Genomic DNA, 14,257 nt, shown 5'->3' on the forward strand with positions numbered 1-14,257 from the left:
CCTCCAGTCCTGAGCAATGTCAAGGAAGTGGAAAGAAAGCCTCTTTTCTGAAATCCCTGCTGCAGGTTAGGAAGAAAAGGAGACAGCTGAGAGCTGAAGGTATGGCTCTACTTACGGAACTTCTTGCATTAGCTATGCCTGAGTATAACCTGCAATATTCAGCAACTAAAGATTCTGTGTATTGGTAATACACAGAATCTGCATGTGAAAACAGCACATAGAATCCACATCAGCTGAAGTTTCCAAGAGATTTACCTCTCAGCTGAAGTCTGTAATTTATGTTTGGTAGGACAGATTTTTCAGTGGTTGTAAATCAGAACATCTAAATGACTCACAGTATGTAAGGATCCAGTCCAAACTGTGTACAGATAATTTCTGTTATATGAGAAGGATTCTGGGGCTTGTTTTCTTGTGATTACTACCAGCATGATTTTGGAATAACTGCAGTGAACATAAAAGTATTTCATCATTAAGTGAGAGGTGAATTAGGTCCAACATGTATTGCAAAGATGTAAATGCTACGTCATGTTGTGTTTCTTGCTATTGTTATCAGGTTTAAAGGCATATATTTAGGTCCATGATAGTCATGTTAAATTGAGGCCATCATAGTGTTAAATATACAATAAATTTGTGTCTAAATCCACAATAAATTATGCTGATTCTGTCTTTTTAGCAGAGAAAAACCCTGGTTATTTGATTTGATTGATGATGCTGAAATATTGAGAATATTATTGAAAGCAACAAGCCTTTTTCAAGCAGAAGAAAAAAGCAAGTGAACACATGCAATATTCTTAAAAATATTCTGAGATGCTATTGCTTTGAATAATTCAACAAGGAGTTGTCATCAGATCTGTGGAAGATTTTTTATGAGATGGTTCCTTAATAACAGTGTGTTTAGAACTGGTGTTCCCCTGCGAAGTATTTTTTGCAACTATTGTACTGCTAACAGCTAGCGCTTCAAGGAGAAAAAGTTTTCTGGAGCAACACAGTCCAGCTGGAAACGTGTAAAATTGATTTAGACCCCTGGATATTCCTGCCTGGATCTTCAGCCTCTCCTTAAAGGAGTGGTTATTCAAGTAACGCAGGTAGTCCTAGCAATCCACCCAGCAGTGTCCCAGCACAGCAAGGCAAGAGGGCACTGTGGGAGAGCAGGTAGGAAGGGGGGCAGGTGTTGTCCTGCAACTCCACGTGCTCCACCATGTAGACTTGCTTTGGAGCAAGCCAGCCCAGAGACATATCCCTCAGCTGGGATATGGCCCTAGTGTTGATGAATTTCAGGCTACTGTATGAAATTTAATTCTCTTTAATGTGTATAACTGAGACTCTGGGAGAAGACACTTTCAATGTTGCTTTTCAAGATGCTTGTGAGGTGCTGGCATGAGAAATAAGACCCAATAAACAGAAGAGGGAAAGGCTAAAATAGAAGTAATAGACATTTATTAGACATTTGTGGAAGACATTGGTCATTGTGCGTGTTAAGTGGTGATAATGATGCGGTATGATGGTGTGATGACTCAGAGCTGACTTCTCAGAAGGCTGCAGCTGGCTGCTCTGGGGAGCTGCACAGCTGGAGAAGAGGTCGATTTGCCCATTCTGCCCCAATAGAAGCCTGGAGGCTGGGGAAGAAAAGCAGGCTGTCAGGACTGCCTTCTTATTTCATTCTTCTTCCCCTCATGGCAGTAACTCCCTCCAGTGACTGGAGGAGCAAAGGCAGTGGGGACATTTCTATAGGAGACCACCCTTAGTATCAGGGTCTTTCCTCGAGCACCTGTAGGAAATGGTTGCCATTCCCTTTCCTATGACCCAGCAGCTGGTAGCTTGGCCGAGTCACTCACCCATCCACCACAAGCAAACCACAGAGGTCTCAGTAGCCTCAGGGGTTCATGGTCAGCAATAAGATTTGGTGCCCTAGATTTTTATTAGATGCTGTTATTCACCATAAGGTGAGGTCTGCTTTAAAATATGACAGGCAGCTCTTTCAAAACACCTGGAGGAGGAGAGGAAAGTGGAGGAGTACAGGATGAACTCCTTTCTTCAACAGGTAGAGGAGAGGGAGTGGGGAAGTGCGTGATATTGAATCATATCTAAACTTTTTTATAGTGAAAAATAGACTGAGGAGAGGCTCTGGTCCTGACACAGGCTTTCTGCCAGCGGGTGCCTGCGGCTGCTCAGAGCCCATGAAATCACCTCACATGGCTTGCTGCCATTAGGGCCCTCATGTGAAGTGCTTCTTGCTAGGTATGTCGGTGTTCTGTTTTTTTAGAAATAAAGGCCAGTGAATAGCAACTGCACTTTAATAAACCTGGGGTGCACAGGGCTGCTGCACGGCTTCAGTGTGCGGCACCTCTGAATGGCAGTGGCTCTAGAGCAGCGTTCTTCCCCAGTCTTCTTCCCAAACCATTTGGATTTGGTCATGCTTTCTATCCTTTGTATTTCTTTTCTGTAGAATAGTTATATGTCAACTCAACATTATACCTAACTGCTAACTCACTGTTGTAGGTACCCATCATCTCATTTCTGTCCTCATCCTCCTCCCCAGCCTGACCTTGAGCTTTGCTGCTGCTGCAGGTGTTGTTCACTTTCTGTTTATGAAGTACTCAGCACATTTTGGGGTGCTGGGGGAAAATCATTAACACTCTTGTGAGTTGTTTTGGTGGTGAAACAGATGTATTGCTGAAAGTAGTGATGGTTGTTTCAATCAACCAGCCACGTCTCACTGAGGACGGTGTGTATTCATACATTTTACAACATGTTGATAAATAGCATTGGCCTTTGTGAGGACACAAGCTTTTCTGTTGATGGTATCTAGCACTAGGCTGATGTTTTCATTATCATTGTTTCATCTGAGGGAGATCTTCACATTTACTGAGCTAATTATCTGACATAGAAATCTTCAATGAAAAAAACCCAAAACTGTCCCAAACCAAATGTTTTGTGTACTGTGGACTAACATAAACTCAAGTACCGAAAAGGACCTTTCAGATTGAAGTGCTGCAGTCACTAATTTGGGGATGATAACAACTGAGCTCAAACTACATGTGAAATTATATTGTATAAAGACAATCTGAGAAATGTTCTCACTGCAGCCCTTGGATGCTGCCTATTAAACCTCTGCAATTGACTGGAGAAAGCATACGGTGCTTGATTCCGTTGCAAGACCTAACCCGGGGATATGGCAAGGGACCAAAAGTCATTCTGCATGATGTGGACATGGATAGCCTAAAAGGGGCTGCAGAGGCAGGAGGGGACAGTTACATTACTGAAATTACAACAAATGTTTTTCCTCAGGAGCTTCCCACTGGAAGGAATGAAATCATTGATACCACCTAAATCCTTCACTTCCCAGACCTTGCCTGTGCAATTATCTTTCTTGTTACATTCTTGGATACATCCTGAGTTTATATTAACTTTAGGAGTTTTAAAGCACTGTGTAATTATACTCTCACAAACTTATAACCTATTTACATTTCGCAAATATAGAATCAGAAGCAAGAACTTGCAACTAGCTGACAGCTCACTTCAAACTGTTTTCAGAGCCAGGATTACAATGCAGGAGTGCTTGACTCCTACCCTCGTCTTGGTCATTACACAGCTCCATTCCCTTTATTTTTGTCTCTCCTTTCTAGAGACTAAAACACTATTTCATAAAGGCTCTGAAGATTTACATCCAGAGCTTGCATCAAGACAGAATAGACAAAATAACTTCTGATTGTGGAAGAGCTCTTCTCCATGCCCACTAACTCTAGCAAATGTTTTAGTTGTTTTTAATAGGCTTAAAAAATACTCAGCTAATCTATTTTAGATTTTTAGTAAGAAAGTAGAAACTAAGACAATCTGCAAGAAATTAGATCATTTCCTACGTTGAAACCTCCTGTTTCCGAGTTGCTTTACTGATTCTGCTTCAGATTTCCTGAGGAAAGTTTTATCCATTAGATAAGCTGAAATGTCAGGTAGACAGGTTTTGTGTGGAGAGAGATGAAGTTTAGGGAAAGCTTATTTATGTGTGTATTACAAGGGAACTAGAATGATGCATTTGTGAATAATAAAGAATATTCATCCAAATACTTAAAATCAACCAACTTTTGTTCAAAGTGAGAAAATGTAATTTCTCTATTTATTTTTTTCCCCAGCACAATTCTGCTGACTTCAGTGGGATTATTCTAGTTTACAGTTACCTAAAAGTGGAAAGAACAAGACATCCATTTCTACTTTTTATTCTTTCTTTTCCGATACCTGATTCTCACACTATTTTTCAGCATATACTGAGGTTGAATTTCTGTTGCAGTGTTTGAAAAATCCTGTCCAACCTCTGCTGTTTGTCTGAAAGCTTGTTGAATACAGCTCTGCAATGTCAAATGTCTTTGATTTGATTTGGACTAGACCAGATGTCAACAAATTGGAATTTAATGTTGTTGAGACATATGACAATGTAGGAAGCATAAAGGGATTCATTATAAATTAGAATTAAAGAAAACATTCAGATGCAGTTGTGCAATTTTTATTCACCACAACTTAGATCAATTAGAAAAAAAAATCAGAATTTTATTTTTCTCTTATTCCTTATGAAGAAGTGAATGGGAATTTAGGATTTATATTGTAAGACACCAGTATGCTTTTGCCTTTTTTTTTTTTTTTTATTAGAACTGGTATTTTTCAAACAACAGTTCATGGTATATATGGTAACATTCTTCCTTGGCCCTTTTAAAATATACACACTCTGATTTGCCTGGCAGAAGATTAGACAGAAACTCAACAAAAGCTCACTGTTAAGGAGCAAAAACCAACCTTTTCTGGACTTTCAGTTTTATTTACAGTAGCATAGGTATATAAACCCAGTAAAGACCTTCGCTTTCTTCATGTTGACAGCAACAAATATGCAAACAATGGCATTTTACATGCACAAGTGATTGCAAAGTTCTAAATTCAGAAATGCACAGAAATTAATTGTTAAAGCTGCCTGTGTGAGCATTTTTCAGGTGATGATTAACTGTTCCTTAACTAACTAGCAGAAAATACAGACAAACAATGAGGAAACTCTCCCCGTGGCAGGAGAGCTTCCTCTGCAACACAGCATCTGCCTCCCTGGGGTAGAAAGCTCCTTTTCTCCAGGGTCTCGGTGGTGGCACAGAGGTTTCTTTCTCCAGCCTCAGCTTGTCAGTATCACACCCAGCTGGGACCTCAGAGACGCCTCTGCCTGCCAGCTCTGCACTCATATTTCCTTCAGAAGAGCAGGCGGTTTGACTTCCAGGGGAATGGTTGTAATGGGCTGTGGTATTGACTGGTAAAGCTCAAGAAATTCAAAGGAGTCAGAAAGGGACTAAAAGTAGTTTTCCTCAGTCCTGAACAGAGTCTCATCTCTTTCCTGATGCAGGCAGTGTGGTGGGACTTGGCAGATCTGGATAGAGGAAGAAAAAAAGACCCAAACAGCACAGGTGTATGATTTCCCTTTAGGTAGCACTCAGGTAGAGGCTGTCTGAAAGAAATGGATCTTTTTACACCTAATGCTGATTTTCATTCTGGGCAGACCTGATGCAGAAGAGGATAGACTCACTTGGGGTGTACAAAAATCAGGGGTTTTGTCTTAGTTCAGGACATGCAGGTGTGGCAGCCTTGTCTAACTAAAGACTGAATAAAATGACTAGCAACTGGGGGTTTAACTTAAGGCTTGTCTGAAAGAAGTCCATTTTTCCACATGTGGCAGAGAATTGCATTTATAATTATCTGGGGGTTTTTTTTGTTTTTTTTTTTTTTTCATCATGAAGAACAAGGAATTTGTCTCTTGTGGCCATTGTCTCTATAAGGACTGAAATATGGGTACCTTGAAAAGGTCCATCAATTTTTCTCCCTTGATACAGTAAGTCCTTCAGTGAAAAATTATAATTATTTTTCTGAAGAATGTTATTGGAATTATATAGAGTACCTATATACAACGTGTATAAAAATATACATTGATCTTTGCAGAATAGAAGCTCCATGTAGAAATTGGTTTTAAAAAGATGTTACAGTGATAGGTTAAAAGGAATAATTATTGAAAATTAATTTTCTGTTTCTATTTTTTCCACCTGATGAAACGCACATATAATTTGTCTTTCTTGATCCTAGTTTCATATGCAACCATATAAATATTTCCAGAGTTGGTTTTTTTGTGGGTTTTGTTTTTTTCTCCTGTAAGGCTGTGCAGAACTCAGACTGCACTAGCTCTGCACACTGTGTTAGATGTTCAAGGATTGATGTGCAATTTTGCAGTATTCAGACCTGAACCTTTCTGGAGTCTAACAGAAAAATCAGAAACTCATAGGATTATCAACACTGTTCCCCATTTTTAATGATCAAGGTTACAAGAAATATTGCTTTTTGATTTTTTAGGAGGTCTCTGTAGCGATACCTCCTGTATGTCTTCAATAAAATTGTTACTGAAAAAGCACTTAACTCTTTGCCTTTTTTCTTTCAGATGACTGAAAAAAGACATTGGTCAATTATACTTTTGAGCTTCACTCACCTTCTAGTTTTAACTAAAGGTTGTAAAGCAGTTGATAAACTCTTTAAGAATTTTATCAAGAACACAAAAGTATGTCTAAGGGTGGTGTCCACCAAGTTTTTACATGAAGTAAAGGATAAGTAAGATTAAATAATAACTACAAATCTCCCTCATTCCCATAGAGTGTTCATGTAGCAAGAGTAGGTTTTTCTCTACAGGCACACTTCCTAGCTCTTATCTTATCCAGAAATACATATCTAGCCTGAGAATGAGCTTGAAAATTAATTAGAATAGTAAAAGCACCTATTAAATGTCTCTGCTCTAGTAGAATCCAGTAAAAATTGACTTCATAGCAGATGTGATAGAATTGGCATTTCTGAGATTAAACCTGTTGAAGTGCGTGACTTTATTCAGCGACTGTAATCCTAAACCTAGGAGCTTCAATTCTTACACTTGATTTTGCAAGAAAGAACAGTACTTCTCATAATCCACAGCTAATTTTCTTCCTCCTCATTTTTTATATTATATTAAATATAACAGGTGTCTATCTTGACATAACTAATTTTATAGGCATTTTTGAAATTATTTAAAGCATATTCTGTCAGTACCAAGGTACAACAGCACCACAATTTTCCTTGCCAAGAAAAATCAAAGCTTGAATTCTCTGTTTCAGACTCCCTTTTCTCTTCACCCACCCTTTATCATACATCCAATGTTTTAGACTGAAATAGATGCTTTTATTATTATTGTTATTAGCTCAAATGTCTGGAGGAATAACAGGACAGAAAATACCAGAACACAAATAAAGGGACAGAAAGATATAAATGAGGCTTTGTATGTACTCCAGAGTAGGGTATGGCTAAGCAATATCATTTGAAAGGAGGAACACATAGCAGTTGAATTATTGCTACAATTTAAGGCTATTCCTACTTACAACTGAAGCAAAGGGCAGACTATTCCCTTCTTTCATGCACAAGTCTTGCAAGTCTGCTCCTCTTTATTCATCCCAGGCAACAGCAAAACATTGTTAACTCATGCTAGCGGTGATCCTTTCTACTCTTTGACTTCTCTGGGGACATATAGGATCACATAATAAATCAGGCTGAAAGGGACATTGAGAGGTGGGTGTCTAGTCCAACCTCCTGCTCAAAGCAGGCTCAGCTGTGTGCTCAAACCAGGTTACTCAGGTTATATCTCTGCCCATTATATCTCATTCTCCTTGGTGTACCCTGCTGTGAAGAGCCTGGCTCCATCTTCTTATTGATCTTCCCAGAGCTGCTGATAGTTACCGCAAAAGCTATCATCTCTGCTGCAGTCTCAACCAGCCCTGGCTCCTCAGCCTCTCCTCACAGGGTGAATGCTCAAGTTCCTGACCATCTTGGTGGCCCTCCACTAAACTCACTCTAGTTTTTTGATGTCTTTCCTGTAATGGGGAGCCCAAAACGGAATATGATACTGTAGAAGCAGTCTCAGGAGTGCTGAGTAAAGGGAGATGATTTTGCTCCATCTCTGGCTATTCTAGTCACACAGCCCAGGTTGTTTTTTCTTTGATGGTTGTCTTTGCTGTCAGGGCACACTATTGGCTCATGCTTACTCTCTGTCTACCAACACCTGCAGCATCTTTTCAGCAAAGCTGTTCTCCTCCAGTCAAGCCCAGCCAGTACCACTGCAGGGAACTCTTCCTTCCCAGGTGCAGGAACTTACACTTGCCCTTGTCACATCAACAGATCTTCAGTCTGTGCTAAATTCCAGACTGTTTATAAAACACACCTGTGTGACTCAGAGTTTTGGTAGAACAACTGATGTGTTCAAACGACTTTCTAAGTGAGGGCCATGATTTGTTTTGGTTTTTTTATTCTCTCTTGGGAGAAAAAGCCCACCATGGTGTTTGGAGAAACAGAAATACAGCTTCGGGGAGCTGGGCATATATCCTTCCAATAGTAGAGCAAATTTTTCTCTTTCTGTTCTCTTCCTCAGAAAAAAATCTGCAACAGTCAAAATATTCAAAGGAAAAAATGTTTAATCTTAGACGTATGGTTCTCAACTGAGAGAATTTTTTCTTTCTGTGATTGATTTAAAAACATTACTCTAACACTTCCTGGGTAATAGACTACTACACCAGAATATGCATATCCCAAATCTGAGCATTGCAAAAAATCTGATCTGATCTTGCAAAAAAGGCAGGACAAACCCACATGAGCACCTTTCCTTCAATTGTAGAAGTCATAATTGACTCCAAAATGTAATGCAAGTCTATAATGTTTTAGTGAGGTGTAAATTCAGTTCTCTGATGGTGCATGGCTTCTGTAAGAGCACCTTGAAGTTATTCACAAACTAACAGGTATGTTGTGATAACGTGAACTTCCCTTACAAAATTTCTCTTTGTCCCTTCATGCCTACTGTTTTGCTGAGGTCTGGAAGCTGAAATTTACCAAATTGTCTAGTTTATTAATATCTTTGTACCATGCTCATCACCATGGTTTCTGAACATTTCTCTGATTATTAAAACTTTATTGTGTTTCACCACTGTATTGTGGGAAGAAAAAGAGTTATTTCTTATTATCCAAGCTTCAATCTTCAAACAGGATGCTAAAACAGGCTAACTGCCTATTACCCATCATCTCAAACAACAATGAGTACTATATAATGGTACTTCAGCTCTCACACCTTTATGCAGTGTAATTATAATTATATTACTGGACCCTACACAAGTGCATTCTAAATCACCCAAGGTAACAAAAGCTTTAATCTTCAATTATTACTTCCTGTGTTTGTTGCCTTCATGTTTCTTCTGCAGAGTACATTGCATCATTCCAACATGAAATTAATCTCTTGAAGAAGATAAATCTCTTTTTACTTTCTAGTTAAAATATGTTTTTGCTTTGCTATTTATAAATACTCCTTTATTTTAAACAGGTGTATTTTTGTAGAATGACTGCAAGGCTTGAACATTTTCAAATAGCTGCCCTTTATAGAGACATGTTGGATTAAACCTGCTTTCACTGGACCCGCTTTGAGTAAGAAATTGGAATAGATGAGCTCTGGAGGTCCCTTCTTATCTACATGATTCTGTGGCTAACCCACACATCCTTGTTTCCAGTAACCTCAACTTTCTCCTACATTTGTAGGAGATTTCATTGTATTTTCAACTTCCAGAGCTCTAATAAATCTCTAGAAGGGTAGAGGAATAATTTTGATTATGTAACATCAGGATCAGCTCCTTGTTAAAGGAGTCTTGAAGTCTTCGGGATAGTTTCAGAAAATAGTGGAAATAATTTGAAAAAGAGATAAGAAAAATTAAATCTTGGAGCCGCAATTTCTTTTTTGACTTAATATTTTCAAGCTACTGATGAAAATGTAGAATTTTTTTCTTTTGACTGATAAAAAAGTAAAAATATCTACAGATACAGACCTTCAGGCTTGTTCTCTCATGGACAATTTAACTAATTATTTGCTTCATGGTTTTTTGTCATATTGTTAATCAGTAGTGTCATAATAAACACTTCCCAAATAAGCCAGTGGGAGCTCAGTGAGAATTATCTCTGCTCTTATTCTGGAAGTTACAGGAATCCAAAAGCTATTATGTTGAAGATTTTCCTGTTAATTAATAAAAATGACTTTATTTAAAAAAAAAAAAAGTTTCCAGTCTCTGTGGCTAGCTTCTGGGAACAAATAGATTTTTAAATTTTGATTTAAAATGCAAGAGAAAGATAAACCATTAATATTTAATGTTAGTGGGTTAAATCTGTGTTGACCTTAGTAGGTAGCAACCTGTAAGTTCAAATGCTATTATAACAAAAAGTAAAGTTTTCATATATTTGCCTCAGAGTATGTCCCTCTCATCTTTCCTCATTTCTTCCCTGACTAGCAGACAGAATAGGATTCTGAATACTGATAGGTATCATAAAGTGTATGGATTCCTACTGAAATTACAGTTGAATGTTTTTTTTTTTATTTTCCTCACACATTATGTGTTTGCTTCAGAATATCCCTATTAAGCTTTAATAATTTCCTACTGGCTTTATAGTTTTCAAAGCTGTTTTTCAACCAAGTATTTCCTAATGTTCTATTGTGTAAAGAAAAGTCTATCAGAAAGGAAATTAAAGGCGCTAAAAAGCTATGATGTGTGTGGCACAGGAGTTGGGAAATCATACCCAAATTGTTTTAAAACTGATTTGGCCATTGTTTGAAGCATAACTTACTGCACAGTTTCAGAGGAGATTGCAATAGCATGATTTCAAAATGTGTTATATGTATAGCAAGAGGTATCAGGCAGCATTTTATAGCTCTGGTCTTGCATTAAAGACTAGGAGCTCAATTAATTTGCCTGGATATTAGTGTTACTATCACCTGTGAGGCTCCAGAGTATCTCACCCAGGACCTTGAGGAGACCCAAGTCCTTCTCATGCAGGGGTTGGAAGGAAGGGAGGATGTGCCAGGCCATGCCAAAGGGTACTGACTGTCTCTCTGGGGGTAACTGCATGGGGCTGTGCTGGCTCTTATCTTAGCCCCCACAATGTTGGTGTCCCAGATGTGTGTGGGACTGGCAGATCCATGGGAAAGATAGGCCGTTCTGTAGCAGCAGCAACTAGGCTGTAAATGGGGTATTGTGGAAGAGCTGAAAAGGCACTGAATTACTATGTCTGAACAGCTGGATCCTGCCCCAAGTGCATGTGCAGACAGATAAACCATTCTCATTAATTCAATCTGCTCTTTAATGTAGAAAAACGTATGCAACTCATTGATTATACCTCTGTGTTAATTTAGGATTCCCATAAACTAATTTTTCTTCTGAGAATTCAGAGGGTTTTTGACAATGGCTTTTTGCAGTATGGAATTAAAAAATAATGGTGACAGAAATTCACCTGGCTTATTTCCATGTCCCCAAAGCAGACTCACCTGCACTTAAACTGCTCCTGATAGACATTTGTTCTTGTAATCCTTTAAAAGATGTAATCCTTTAAATGATGGAGAAGCTTCAGTTCCCATAGACTATCTATTCTATTAGAAAGCTAAATCTCTCCTGCTACAATCTAAACCCATTACTTCTGTTATTCAGAGCAGATTTTAAAAAAACCAACAATTTATTCCATTCTTCTTTGAACCACCAGTCTAAATGCTTGAAAATCCTCATAAATGGTATCTTCCTGAAGTTTTATTCTCTTCAACTGGTCACATTTTTCAATACAGCAACAAAATTCACTACACAAAAGCTTTTCTCCCCCAGTCCCCTATCCCACTAACGAAAGACCTTTATGATGGTGATAGTGAGCACTGAATCCAAGATGATCTACATTTGAGATATGTGCTCTTTATCTGCCTTTGCTTTTGAGGAATATTCACTGAGATTCATTTCTGAGACCTCTTCAAACTTCTCGTAGCAATAATTCTAGTGTGCTGGGCCTGGGTTGTCTGAGAGGACATCTTTTTCCTCAGGTAGTAATGGTGCAGTCGGCGTTTTCAAGTTTATGCCTTGCCTATGATTTAATAGGACTGGATGATATCTTGTTTGAAGCTGTTAGTTCTGGAGGTGCTCTAAGTCGTAGTGCAGTGAGGGAGCAGCAGACTGAAACACAAGACCTTTGTAAATGCTAAGTACGTCACCAATAATTTACTAGGTTTAACCTGTCTCTCTTCAGTGTATGTAAAAGATAACTTGGCTTGCCTATATTGTTGTTAACTGGCCTATACTGCTGCTAGACAGTAAATGAGTTAGGAATTTAATAAAAATACTCTTCCAATTAAATAAATTACTACCAGTGCACCATCCACAGAAATACGAGGCAGCGGGGAAGCTCAGAAGTCAAATACTGTCGCGTTTTGTCAGATCCTGCAGAAAATTATTCTACTTGTGATTCTCTGGAGGTGGGAAGCACAAGACCTTTGACACAGATGAGTCTCAGTACTGTAGCTTCATGCAGACAGAGAGTGGGTCACACTTTCAGTAATAGGATGAGCTTCCCTGACTGAGGGGGACATATACTGATTTATACCAGCCATCTGCCTGTCTCTCTGTGACCAGAAAAGTATTTTGAAAAATTCTGCCCAAACCTTTCACAGTTACTTTTTTTTAATGTCTCTTCCTATTTCAGTCACTGAATCTTAATGCAGAGAGTAGAAGAAAACAGTGGTTGAATGTGACTTTAAGAGCACACAAATTGGGGGGATCTTGGCTGCAGGGGTATGTTTGTCACTACTTTTAAAGTGATCAGATTTTGTCACTACTTCTAAACAGGCCAGGTTTCAGATTATGGTGTCACTTCAACAGTTAAAAAAGAGATAGGTGTAGTAGGTGATCGGGTGAAGTATTGAATTAATTTGGTGAGCCTGGAGTATATAAATCACAAGGAAAATAGGCACTTAAAAATAGTTTGTCAGATTATGGATGAAGATCAGATGAAAGAAATAAAAAATAGAAACAGAACAGCCTTTGGGACGTCAGTGGGATCCATCAAAGTCTAATCATTATACAGCTCTGGCATTTGCTTCAGTGTAGGGGGGTCCCCCAAGCACTTCTGGTTGGTGGCTTACTGAGTAAATGTCAGTTTAATGCTGTTTTCCTGTTTTTGTGAAAAATTCCTGTAGGGTCTCTCATCAGCTAACCAGTTTTATTACGTCCCCACTGCCTCTAGTCAAGCATAAATGTTAGTTCTATATGTAGCTGCTTTCTTACTTCGTTGCTTTTCACTCGGTGATGTCAGGTTTTTTAGCCATTGAAGGTCTAAGACCAGCTATTTTTGAACCATGAACTATTGGTGTCTTTGATGCTTCCTGCAAATCACATCCCTGGGTGCATGTCACTGAATTCAAAATGCACACAGTTATGACAGTTACTTTAAAATTATTAGTTCCACTTTAAATGTGATCCATGTATAATGCATCCCAGAGAGAGCACAGGAAATAGGTTCAGTTCTGCTTCTTTGTCATGAGCACCAACAAATTAAAAAAGTTTGTGTCGGTTGCTGTGTTACATATAGTGTGTGTGTGAGGGGACACTTCTCACTTTTCAGTTTGCACGGTATATGTCTGACTAGGATTGCATGCTATATTTTAAGCTTATGTCTTAATTTAAACATGCTTCACACAAATACAGGCTGGTCAATGAATAGATTGAGAGCAGCCCTGTGGAGAAGGGCTTGAGGGTGTTAGTGGATGAAAAACTGACTATGAGCCAGCAATGTGCACTTGCATCCCAGAAAGCCAACCGTATCCTGGGCTGCATCAAGAGCAGTGTGGCCATCAGGTTGAGGGAGGTGATTCTCCCCCTCTACTCCACACTTGTGAGACCCCACCTGTGTTCAGCTGTGGGGCCCCCAACATAAGAAGGACATGGCTCTGCTTGAGCAGATCCAGAAGAGGCCATGAAGATGATCAGGGGGCTGGAGGACCTCCCCTGTGAGGACAGGCTGAGAGAGTTTGTGTTGTTCAGCCTGGAGAAGAGAAGGCTCTGGGGAGACCTTATAGTGGCCTTCCAGTACTTAAAGGGGCTACAGGAAAGATGGGGAGGGACTCTTTATCAGGGAGTGTAGCGATAGGACGAGGGGTAACAGTTTTAAACTGAAAGAGGGTAGATTTAGATTAGATGTAAAGAAATTCTTTACTGTGAGGGTGGTGAGACACTGGAACAGGTTGCCCAGAGAAGTAGTGGCTGCCCCCTCCCTGGAAGTGTTCAAGGCCAGGTTGGATGGTGCTCTGAGCATCTTAGCCTAGCGAAAGGTGTCCCTGTCCATGGCAGGGAGGTTGGAACTAGATGATCTTTAAGGTTTCTTCCAACCCAAA

This window comes from Strix uralensis, chromosome 3 (assembly GCF_047716275.1).
Source record: "Strix uralensis isolate ZFMK-TIS-50842 chromosome 3, bStrUra1, whole genome shotgun sequence".
Taxonomy (NCBI): Eukaryota; Metazoa; Chordata; class Aves; order Strigiformes; family Strigidae; genus Strix; species Strix uralensis.